The sequence below is a fragment of the Leptonychotes weddellii genome, chromosome 8, assembly GCF_054177405.1.
Source record: "Leptonychotes weddellii isolate Sample4059 chromosome 8, ASM5417740v2, whole genome shotgun sequence".
Classification (NCBI taxonomy): domain Eukaryota; kingdom Metazoa; phylum Chordata; class Mammalia; order Carnivora; family Phocidae; genus Leptonychotes; species Leptonychotes weddellii.
The window spans coordinates 84,799,918-84,812,399 of NC_138376.1; the positions used below are offsets into that span (position 1 = coordinate 84,799,918).

The window sequence follows — 12,482 nt, forward strand, 5'->3', positions numbered from 1 at the left end:
AGGAATGTCTTTTTGTGATTGTAAGTGCTCTCTGCTGTCAAGAAGGTGAAAACCCTGTCGTTTAGGAGGCCTGTGGATCCTGAAGAAAACATGGGGATGGATGGAGTTGGCCTGCCCCTGACCTCTCTGTCCACAACTGTGTGTTTATTTCCTGAGGATAGGATTTCAAGTCAACCACAGCCAGTCCTTCAGATAGTCCAAAGGGTCCAGAGTTCTTGGAAATCATCTCAGAGTAGGGGGATCAACCACCCTTATTTGAGTTTAAAACAAGAAATAATGGCTTAAGGCCATTTTGTGCCCTAAAGCATATAAAAATTAAGGTTACATGTGACAAAGCATTTTATGAGTTCAGAAACAGCTGGGCAAGGCCATAAACTATCATATTACAAAACTGCTACCATTTCTAATGTTCAAGGCTCCAACTACAAGTTTGTCCTTAGAAATTGCAGCGTAATTTGCGTGTACCCAATTGTGCTTGCACTAAGAAGCACAGAGTTTGCTGGTTAGTATTTTGCCTATATTTGAATCCTGAAAATAACTACCTCATAGCGCAGAACAGAGTGCGCGTTGTGAAGAATATATTCCAGTTGGTTAGCAATGGAAGGTACATTTTTCCTATGCCCTCTTGCCTTTCATTTCTAAACACATTTGCCTCTCTCCTGAAGCAGAGGAGACTATGAGAGCAGCTGCAGCAAGCAGCTGTAGAATCTTCTGGGTCACCTGCTCCCCTGCTTTGCAGACTGTCCCGTCCTCTGCTCCCAGCTGTCCTTTTCATCCTTTCAAAATGGCCCACGGCCCTCTTCTGCCCAGTGCCCCACCTGAGTTCTGGCTCTCTCCCTCCACTGATTTCAGGGGATTTGGCCCGGTGTCCCCTTGCTTTTATCATTCTTGATGGTAAAAGAAATCACTAATCAAAACATTTTTGTCATATGAAGAACAACCGGAGGGAAAAAACAAAGTCTATCGGCTGCTTGCTGCAGCCCTTGCAAGTTCTGCTTGTCATTTTTGGTGGAGTTCTTTCCCATGTGCTGCCATATCAGTGTATGTAAAGCTATAATTTTACATTTGCATGCAGAGGCCAGATGATGATGACTCTTTGAGGAGAGGCCCTCCGCAGGATTACCTTGGGAAAAATGATTTATTCATCCCATGCATAGGAAACAGCTACACCAGAGGCCGTTCCCTGTAACTTTGCACGGAGTGCTTAGAGACCTCTCAGCCCCTGCCAGCATTTCTCTCAGGGCATAATAAACTGATCTAACCGGCAGCTACGGAACTTCTGTTTTTTCCATGTATAGTTGAGCCGAAGCTTCTCTCTAAGGTAGACTATGGGAGCTAGTGCAGGACAAGTTCCTTTGCAGAATATGTTAAAGCCATTTCTGTTCCCCGGCTTATAGGGAAGAGCCAACTCATTTTGGCTGGTCCTTTTAATGTTGTTTGATTTCGAACACTTAGAAAATGGGCTTGCCTTCCTTTTTCTCTTTTTGAAAAAGCTATTATGTTGTTTTAAAACATACTAATTTTAGACCTCGGGTAATACCTGATCCAAATACTAAGTTAAAACAAAATATTTTTAATATAGTTGATTTATAACACATTACACGCACCAAGCATAGAAAGCAGGTAAAAACAAATTATATGTTTTACTTTACTATGTTAGCAATAGACTAGTCTGCCTTGGAAAACAATATAAATCATCTTTTACCACTGCTCTTGAAAGTAATTCGGGGTTAACAAAATCTAAATTGCACCTGTCAGAACTGCCAGTAATATCTTCAGTTTTCACTGACTATACTCTCCCTTCTCTCTCCATAACTAATGGAGCAGTGGCACAGTTTCCGCAAAGAAAAACAAAGGTGGAAGAAAGGAAAGGAAGACTTTATAAAGTTTCCTTTGGGTATGTAAGGGGGTGGACCCTAGCATATAAGTACACCGGCAAAGTACACCTACAATAGGGCAGTACTGTGCACCAGACCGGGTAGGTCGGTGTGGTATGTGCCAGAACAGGCCAAAAGCCCCGTTTGTCACATAAATAGAGCAGTTTCTACCTAGCAGTAAATATATTACTGCTTTATGCCGGGGTGGGGGGGAGGGGCGGCGGACCCCGGCTAAATCTTAAATATCACAGCACACAATAAGTGTTTCTTTTTTTTTTTTTTTTTAGATTTTATTTATTTATTCATGAGAGAGAGAGAGAGGCAGAGGGAGAAGCAGGCTCCCAAGGAGCAGGGAGCCCAATGCGGGACTCGATCCCAGGACCCTGAGATCATGACCTGAGCCGAAGGCAGACGCTTAACCATCTGAGCCACCCAGGCGCCCACAATAAGTGTTTCTTTGCTTAGAAATGTAAAAAGAATGTGCTTGCAAATGTTAATTAACTAAAACTGAGAGTAAATACTTTGTGAAGAATAGATAAGAAGCTAGAACAATTAAACCTCAGTTGGCGAGGGCCAACTGTGAAAATACAGAAACTCTGAGCTGGAAGGATTTGATTAGACCTCTATAAATAAAATCCTACATCCCCTTTGTAACATCCCAGTGAAGTGGTCATTCTGCCCTTGTTTTAAATACTGTAGGTGTAGAGATAGCCATTACTTCGGAGTGCATCCAACCTCAAGTTCTTACTTAGGGAAATATACTTAATCTGTACCTATACATTCATTTGAATCTGATTCTTCCCCTTCACCCCACACAGCATAGATCTAATCCTGCTACCACCCTTCAAATATCTGAAGACCATCACCGTGACTTGTAACTGTTCTTTAACTGAGCCATCACTAACCAAGACTTGTCTCCTAAACCCGTCACAGCAGAAGCTGTATCCATCCACACCACTCAGCAGCTGAAAGAGCCTCATCCCTAAAGCAGATCGGTGCTGGTGCTTCTCAGTTGATGGGCCTGTGCTGTGATGAGTTACTGCTGAAGACACTGGAGCCAGACAGGGGAGGTCCTAAGCCTAGAGAGCCCAGGAAGAGCCCTGAGTCCTAATTGAGTTGGCGGCAGCCAACATAGGCCCTGTAATGTTTCACCTTTGCCAAAAGCCAAACACAAAGACTAGTAATTCATGTCATTGACATTCAACCAAGCCTTTAATTTGGAGGTTAGGGCCTTGAGCCCCAGCTCTGCCACTGGCCAGTTGCATGCCCTTGGGCAATCCTCCCCACCATTTCAGAGCTCCCCCTCTGGTATTTAAAGTCCTATGCTGCTTTTCTGCCTAGAAAGGTGCCCCTTCTCCTGGCCTTAGCTCCGATGTCATTTCTCCAGGAACCCTGGCCCGACTCCCACCCCTTCCCTACCCTGAGACTAAGCCTCTGTCTGCCTTTGTACCCTCTGCTCACCTCTATGGTAGCACTTTCTTCGTTGTGTGTTAATAACCTGCTTACTTGTGCCTACAGTACTGGAAATTCTTTAAGACTAAGGACTCAGCCTTGGTTTCCAGCACTTGGTTCAGTGCCTGGTGCAACAGCAGACCTCAGAAAATATTTCTTGAATTTTAAAAAAAGAAGAGAGGAAAGAGAAGACAGAGAGGACGAAGATAAAAGGAGCAAGTTGGAGTACATTATCTAAATAGCCTCGTACAGCTAAAAATCTATAATTTCTGGTTCTTGAATTCCATCCTTAATGTCAACCCCGGGTTTTTAGAAATTCAGATTTGCTCTAGTAAGGGGATGTTTCAAGTGGTTACACCAAATTAGAAAAACTATAAATATATACTCATACATATAATACAACTTTAGGACTGATATTTAGAACTCATTTAGTGAGCCCAGACCTTCTTTTATAGATGAGGAAACTGAGGCACAACGAAATTAAGTTCTCTGCCTAAACCCACCTGGTTAGTGGGAAGACCAGATTTCAAATCCTGATCTCTCTTGCCCCTGAACCAGGATAGCTGGTCCCTCAACTTCTCCCTTTTTGAAAAAGCTGCTACAAACTTGGCTACAAATGGAAGTGACAGACGTTTTCCCTTTTATGTGACGGTTACAGCAATCCACAACTTTCTGGTTATAAATTAAACTTTGAGCAACACCCTTCCCTGCCCCTAGACAAACTACTGAAAATTAGTCCTCTTTTGTCCCAGAAATGTCAGAGGGTGCACAATGCTACACGAATGACTCCTGTAGGTTGTTTGCTCAACAGAGTTGCAGTCATGTGAATTGCTTTCAGCCGGGTTGGGTATCAAGGCTCAATGTTCTGGTGTTAAGCCATAGCATAGTGCTGCCATGAGACCAGCTTCTTGGCAGATAGCCCCGAGGTGCAGCTGTAAGGTGACCCAGTGCAGGCTTGAGGCCAGGGCCCAGTGCTCAGTGCCAGAAACCTGAGCCAAACATTGGAACTAATTCTCAGGGCACTGAATTGGTCTCAATTAAATTTTTAGATGAAAAGATTTTTTGTTTATCCCAAAGAACCACTTCAATTTATAAACTCATAGGAAAGCTGGGTGTTTTGCCATTATACTTGGAATACTTTCTAGAAGCCAAACCTTTAAAAGACGTTGAAGAAGATGATGATAACCTTAGATGATTTAAGAACTCATAAAAATATTTTTTGAAAGCAGCATCTTTTATTAGATATGCTGACTGGAGAAATTTTATTTTTCTATGTCTTCCAATATGCTGTATAAGTTGTAAATCTTCAAATGTAAAGTGCTGTTGGAGTGGAAATGGTAGACATAGTGGTTAAGGTGATTGTGATGATTGAACCAAACTCTGAGCCCATACAGATTTGAATTCAGAACCCAGCTCCACTACTTACTAGCAGCTGATCTTGGGTAGTGTACTGTAGTTAAGCATGGAGACATGGAGACTGTGTTATATATTGGGGTTTTCAACCTGCCTATGGCGGAATCGCCTAGATGCTTTTAGAAGGTATCCCTGCCTGGGCCCCCACCCAGACCAATTAAATTAGACTCTCTGGTGGGACCCAGCATGAATATTTTTGGAATGCTCCCTGGTGATTCAAATGTTATAGACCATTGGCATAGTGACCAAAACTTTGGTTCTGGAGTCAGATTGCTTGGGGTCACCCTACAGATATGCCACATCATGGTATTTGACCTTAGACAAGATACTTAACCTGTCTGAGCCTCAATGTTCTCAAATATATAATGTGTTAATAAGAGTTTAATGTAGGGGCGCCTAGCTGGCTCAGTTGGAAGAGCATGCGACTCAGTGAGTTCGAGCCCCACATTGGGTGTAGAGATTACTAAAAAAAAATAAATTTTAAGAAAAGAGTTTAATGTAGGGTGGTTAGAGGATTACGTTAAGTAAGTCTGTAAAATGCAGCACAGTGCCTATGATGTAGTGAGTGTTCAATGATAGCTGCTATTTTTATTTTTATTATCCATTATTCCTTTAATTCACCTTGGGTTTAAGGCCCAGTTTGATCCTGTTCACAGTCCTACAGAGAAGACTAAAAAAATCAGAAGTAGCTTACTAATGAACATGAAAATAAGTGGAAAATTCTACAAGGATAAGTATCTGTATGTAATCTTGTCAGATTTTGAGTGAGAGGATAAAGTTCAGGGTCTTCACTGACTCGAGTCCCAATGGGACCTACTATTTATCATTTCTCCACCTCATAGAGTCCTGTATAGAAAAAAAAAAAACAAAACAAAACCTGGAAATATGTAAACACAGAGGCAATCAAGGGAAATAAATTTTGGAAGGCGGGCAATAGAGGCTGGAGACACCCAGCTAGGAAGATATCTCAGAGCTCAACAGTGCGTCTCCGTAGCTGTCAGACTTTAATATCAGAGAATCATCTGGATGCTTGTGAAAACAAAGATTGCTGGGCTGCACCCCCGGAGATTCTGGGAGTAAGTCTGGAATGGGACCTAAGAATCTGCATTTTAACAAGTTCGCAGGTGACAGTGATGCTGCTGGTCTGGGGATCACACTTTGAGAACCCCTGGTGGCTAGATGTGTAGCTCTTGGTAATCTGGGCGTTCTTAGACCCTGTTGGCTGTTTAGGTTCCTTTCCCATCTGCACCCATACAGAGTTGGTGGACACCCCCCAAATCTCTCTCTCCTGATGACCCACATGCAGCCATCAAACAGTGTTGGTTTTCTGTTCGGTAGTCTTTTTTTAGCCTGGAGTTTTGAACTGCACTTTCCTCTGCCCCCTTGGAGATTGCTTGTTGTGTAGTCTTAAGCTCTGACAGTAGAGTTCCATGGTTCTTTTCAGAGAATGGTTGGGTGTTAGTCTTTGCCCCATGACCAGCCACACACCACCTCACTTCCAATTCCCCCAGGGCTCTTGCATATCAAGACAGAGCCCAGACCCAGAAGCACAGAGTGAGTGTCCTTCCACCAGAGGCCTCTGACTCCTACGTAGCACAGGTCAAACTCAGGAATCTGGGATTTGGGGGTACAATATCAACTTCTTTTATTTAAAGAACATCAGGGCATATAGGCACATTTAAATTTGGTACACATACAGACCAAACTCTGTAGCCATCCTGGGTCACATGTTACCAGAAGCTTGCAATGATTAAGGACTGTAATTTGAAATGCTCACACTGAATCCTGCTTCCAAACCATCTTATGCTTCCAATTTCACAGTTTCTTTAATATCACTTTTATCATAGTTATCCAGACTCAAAACTTGGCCATAATGATCTCTAATGTTTGTTGAGTACTTAATCCTCACAACAACCATATGAATGGATACTATCTACTTTATGTCTGAGGAAACGAAAGTTTAGCAAGGTTAAGTCATAACTAGAATATAAGTTCCAGGATCTTTGTCAATTGTATTCTCTGATATAGCCCAAGTGCCTAGAACAATGCCTGGCTCATACTGGTGTTCAATATTTATTGAATGAACAGAGGGTCATAAAATAAACACATAGGATGTGGGATTTGAAACCAGACCTGGCTTAACCACTACACCACACTTGCTCTCACTTCAACTTCAACTTTCCTTTTGTCACCCCATGAACTTATTCCCCCAAATCAGTTATGAGTCCTAGCAAGTCCATATCATGGTGTTTCTTGCATTTGCCTCCCTTTTTCCATTTCTGCTGCCACCAACCTAGTGAAATAATTGCTATTTATTTCCTGAACTATTGCTATTCTGTCCCCACTGCAGTCTTTGCAGGACCATGAGCTGCCTACACAGCTACACAGATAGCTTTTTTTCTTTTTTTTGAGAGAGAGAGAGAGCAGGGGTTGGGAAGGGCAGAAGAAGAGAGAAAATCTTAAGTGGGCTCCAGTGTGGAGCCCGACATGGGGCTCGATCTCACGGCCCTGAGATCATGACCTGAGCCGAAATCAAGAGTCGGACGCTTAACGGACTAAACCACCCAGGTGCCCCAATAGCTTTTTTCTTGAAGCCACATTCCATTCACATTGTACTTCTCCTTAAAGACAAGGGAGATAGTGTGGTATAATGGAAAACTAAGGAACTAAGAAAACCAGGGCTCTGGTCTCAATTCTGTGACTTTGACCAAGTTATGTATGCATGCTAGGCTTCACTCTCACCATTAGTAGCATTAGGAAGTTAGACTGGGTGACCTCTTCCCATTCTAGCTTTGTCTGGTGGTTGGATAAGGGGGCTATTACACCCAGTCAGTGGAATCCTACCTGGCAGCAGTCATGCCCAACAGGGGGTTTAGAGTAAGATGAATACATATGTTTTTATCAAAGCAGAGCAGTGTAAGTGCCATAAAGGGGTAAAATGAGGAAGGAGGGCGAGATCACATCTGGTTACTAATGGGGGGCACGGCCAGGCACAGATGCTGCTCTTCCTCTGACGTCAGCCCGTCTCTGGTGTGCAGGTCCTCACCTCTCTGATGAGAGGAAAAGCTGCTGAGATCCCAATAACTTCAGGCTGCTGCAGAAATCCATCATGAACACTAACTTTCTAATTCAGAAGTTGTTGGCTCAAGACACACAAATTGGTCTAATGCTTAGGAAACTGCTTACAGGGGCAAAGAGAGAATGAAAATGGTTGTCATGTTTCTGATAAATGCTCCATGTCTTCCTCTGCCACTTATTAGTCAGGTGCCCTTGAGCTGGTCCCTTATCCTCTCCGAGCCTTGATCTCACCTCAGTTCCTCATCTAGAGGTTGGGGCTAATTGTATGCCCCTTGCAGGATTGTGCTGAGGGAATAAATTAGATGTCGTATTTAAAGGCCCTAGTGTAATGTCTGGCACATGGTAGGCATTCAGAAAATCTTATATTCCATCTTACTGCCTGACCCCCTAAGCAGGTCAATGTTTAGCAACATCTTTTAAAAAACCCCTTGTGGGGAGGGATGCCTGGGTGGCTCAGTTGGTTAAACATCTGCCCCAGGGTCCTGCGATCGATCCACATCAGGCTCCCTGCTCAGTGGGGAGTCTGCTTCTCCCTCTCCCACTCCCCCTGCTTGTGCAGGCGCGCTCTCTCTGACAAATAAATAAAATCCTAAAAATAAAAAAAATTTAAAAACCCTGTGGGGAGGGGTGGGAGGAGGAGAGAGAGAGAGAGAAAGAGAGAGAGACAGAACTCATAGTATTTTATATACTCTGCCCTTGCATACATTCAGATTTTGGAAATTATTTGCCATATTTACTTAAGAAGCGTCCTCATGTAGCTAGTAAAAGGACAAGGTAGAAAGGGCAAATCAGAAGCTGTCCCCGGTTTATCTGTGGATAAAGGACTAGGAAATAGGGAGGTCCAGCAAACAGCATTATTGCTTCCTCCAGCTGAACTGGTAGAGGCTTAGAAAAACAACTGTGCCCTGGCCAGGGTGGCCTAACCTTGCACCTCTCACTTTCCTCCTGTAGTTATCAGGTCTCTAAGGAGTGGTTGTCGCTGTATCTAGGGTTGACAGTCATCATAAAAACGAAGGAAAATTTATGTGGCAAAAAAATTACACTCCATTAAACTTTGGGATGAGGAAATATGTGTGTAGGGTAGAATTATTATTTTTTTAAGTTTATTTATTTTTTTAGTAATCTCTGCACACTCATGATCCTGAGATCAAGAGGTGCACCCTCTTCCAACTGAGCCAGCCAGGTGCCTCGAGAATTATAATTTTTTAGAAACTAAGGAACATCATTCATTCAGCCTTCACATATTTATTGATGGCTACTCTTGTGACAAGTACAGTTCTAGGACTAGGGACACAGCAGTGACTGAAACAAAAATCCCTGCACTCTTGGAGTTCAAGTTCTGGTGGGAGATGTAGAAAACAAACAACATAAATTAGTTACATAGTATTATTAGGAAGTAGTTAGTGCTAAGGAGAAAAACAAGGCAGGAAAGGGGACCATAGAATATCAATGGGGATGAGCTGTTGAAATGTTAGATAGTAGTCCAAGGAAAGTCTCACACAAGGTGTTTTTGAAGTAAAGACCGGATGGAAGTGACAGGTCAGCCATGAGGATGTCTAAGGGACAACTTTCAAGGCAGGGGAAGAGTAACTGCAGAGGTCTTGAGGCGGGAGGGTGCCTCGCGTGTCTGCGTCTGAGGGACAGCCAGGGGGCCAGCGAGTGAGCTGAGGGTGTAGGGGAAGCAGTTGGAGATGAGGTCATGGAGAAAACAGGCTGGTTGTGTTGGGACTTACAGGACATGGTAAGGATTTTGGCTTTCAGTCAGAATAAGAAAAGAAGCCACCCAGGAGTCTGGGCAGAGGGATGATAAAGTATTTTAGAGCCTATGTTTATTGAGTGCTTCCTCTGTTAGATTCTATTTTAAATGCTTTATTTGTAATCTTCACAAAAACCTTGTGAGGTAGAACCCACTATCTTCTGCCATTTTATAGTTGAGGAAACAGAGGCCCAAAGAGGTTAAGTACATTGCCTGAGGTCACACAGCTAGTAGGGACTTGGCCAAAATTTGGACCCAGGTCACTCTCTACCACCTCATTGTTCTGATGCCACAAATGCTTGAGAGACTGAGACCACGTTCCTTTCTTTTTCTTCCTTGATATCTGTAGTTCCAAAGCACACTTACAAGGAAATTACTTCATACTCATTCATAAATATAGAACTTCTTCGCTTAAACTGATAAATATTCCCAGTATTCTGCTTTGTGATTTCAAGTTTTTTTAAAAAGCCTTCAGATTAGGGGCGCCTGGGTGGCTCAGTCGTTAAGCGTCTGCCTTCGGCTCAGGTCATGATCCCAGGGTTCTGGGATCGAGCCCCGCATCGGGCTCTCCACTCTGAGGGAAGCCTGCTTCTCCCTCTCCCACTCCTCCTGCTTGTGTTCCCTCTCTCGCTGTGTCTCTCTCTGTCAAATAAATAAATAAAAATCTTTAAAAAAAAAAAAAGCCTTCAGATTAGCATATGAGCAAGCATGTTGACATGTTGCTCTTTAATTATGCAGACAGCTATTTCTTTTTTGCTCCTAATATAGAGGTTGATTGGGAAAATTTTTATTTTATTGCTTACAACCTTACCCTAGTGCTACCTAAATCACTAGTATATGATTTGGCATCTATAATTTATCATTGCCCTCTGCTATTAGATGAAATGCCCTTTAAAGCATTCCACAGCAAGGTGAACACAAGTCAAGCTTGCAAAGTTCGAGAAAAAAGAATTGCAAAGAGTCATTAAAGAATAATGAAAGTTGATTTATACAGCATACAATATCAGGGCTGCCCAGTTTAACAAATGTAATTATTCCAAGTCATTTTCAGAAGGCATCTAAATTTCAGCAGCTCATTTTCATCATCTTTTAAGGACTAACAACAAAAATACCTTATTTTTATAAAGACTCTAAAAGCCAAATCTTTAATTTATCCTCTGGATTTCACTAAAGCTAAGGCTGAAACAATAGACAATTTTAAATACAGGAAACCCAGATTCCTTTTACCGCTTTGTGGCTTTAACATTCTACTGCTGTAGCCAAGAGTCCTTGGCTTCTGGGGCCAACTGCCTTTTGCATGCTGATTTTCCAGAGAGAATCTCTTTTTTTTTTTTTTTAAAGATTTTATTTATTTATTTGAGAGAGAGAGAATGAGAGACAGAGAGCACGAGAGGGAAGAGGGCAGAGGGAGAAGCAGACTCCCTGCCGAGCAGGGAGCCTGATGCGGGACTCGATCCCGGGACTCCAGGATCATGACCTGAGCCGAAGGCAGTCGCTTAACCAACTGAGCCACCCAGGCGCCCCCAGAGAGAGTCTCTTAGGAGTTGTTACTTCTGAGTACTATCTACCATGACTTCAGGCCCTATAGGCAGTGGGGGTGGCGGAGTTTGATAATGAAAACATGGGGAAAAATCTCTCCCAGTAGAATCATCAACTCAATTTCATTTTGCATTGCGGCCAGACCACTTAGCTGTCCCTCCAGCTGCCTACAGACATATATGCTTCTCAGGTGCCTATCGCTGAAGGACTACAACCCAGACCCTAAGAACAAGAATCAAGTTTTCTATCGTAGTATTTTTCAGTAAAATAGGTGACGTGTGAGGAGGAGTGTGTATGTGTGCACACAAGCGTGCCAACCATTCAAGGACTCATGGCATTCAGAATAAGGGAGATGGTCCCAATAGAATTCTTTCTATTCTTCATAAACTCTATTTAATTTTTCCTTCCAACCCCTCAGAACCAAAGGGACTAAAAGTCCTGGCCTTAAGACCTCAGAAACCATATTACTGAGTTATGTGAAACAGGAATCCGGGACATTTTTGGTACTGATTTTTACGTGGAAGTTATTTTGATACGGAAACAACTAAATCAAATCTAACAAAGGTCTTTTGAGAAGAAATGGTTAAAAGGGCATGTTTTGTGGCCAGGAAAACCACAGCAAAGTATTCCAATTAGGAATAAATTAAAGAGTGCTAGACTTTTCTGGAAGGGCCAGGAAATCAAACTCTTGGCCTTGAGCTGCCTCTCACCCCCACCCTCGCTGACCCTGAGAACAAGTCACTCCTGCCTCTTTGTGAACGCAACAGTTGCTGCCAAGTCTTGCCACTCCTCTGCGGAAAAGAGCCAGGGATTTTCACCCGAGGCTGCCAGCCAGCGTCAGAGTCAGAGGGAGCTAGCTGAGGTGCCAGGGGGCTTTCTGTAGCGCCCTGATGCCAGCTTTCTGTCTACAAAGGAAAATTCACTCAACTCGCAAAAGCCAAATCTGACATATTTAAAGGTCTCCCAAAGAAGTTTCGTAAGCTGTTTTTCTACTAGAAGAGTAAGCGCTCGTTTCCCAGATTATGTTTTCAATTTTCCTTAAAGTCAGCAGCGCTTTTAATCCATGACACTCATTGGCATATAAAATACTTCTGCTGTCTTCATAATCAGTTTAAAGCTTACAGCCGTGACATCTTGGTACTTTATGTTGTGATTGATTGCCTTATGCTAACACCTGATGACCATTTGTTTCTAACATTCTTGAGATAACCTGCGCAGCTGCCGTGAGTGGTTAGTGGGGGAACGGAGGCTATGAGGTAAGGCGCCCCAGACAGCTGAATTCGATCACGATGTCATGCACTCTTGAGCTCTTTGTCATAGAGTATTTTGCTCTTTGGACGGCATCCTAAACCTACCTGTCTTTCAAG

The 12,482-nt window shown here is 43.0% G+C and overlaps 1 protein-coding gene across 3 annotated transcripts in view; it reads left to right on the forward strand.

The window, feature by feature from the left end:
• The window catches only part of LOC145723078 (uncharacterized), a 92,373-nt gene that overhangs the window by 45,943 nt on the left and 33,948 nt on the right, over positions 1 to 12,482 (forward strand). The gene's annotated exons all lie outside the window — the stretch shown is intronic.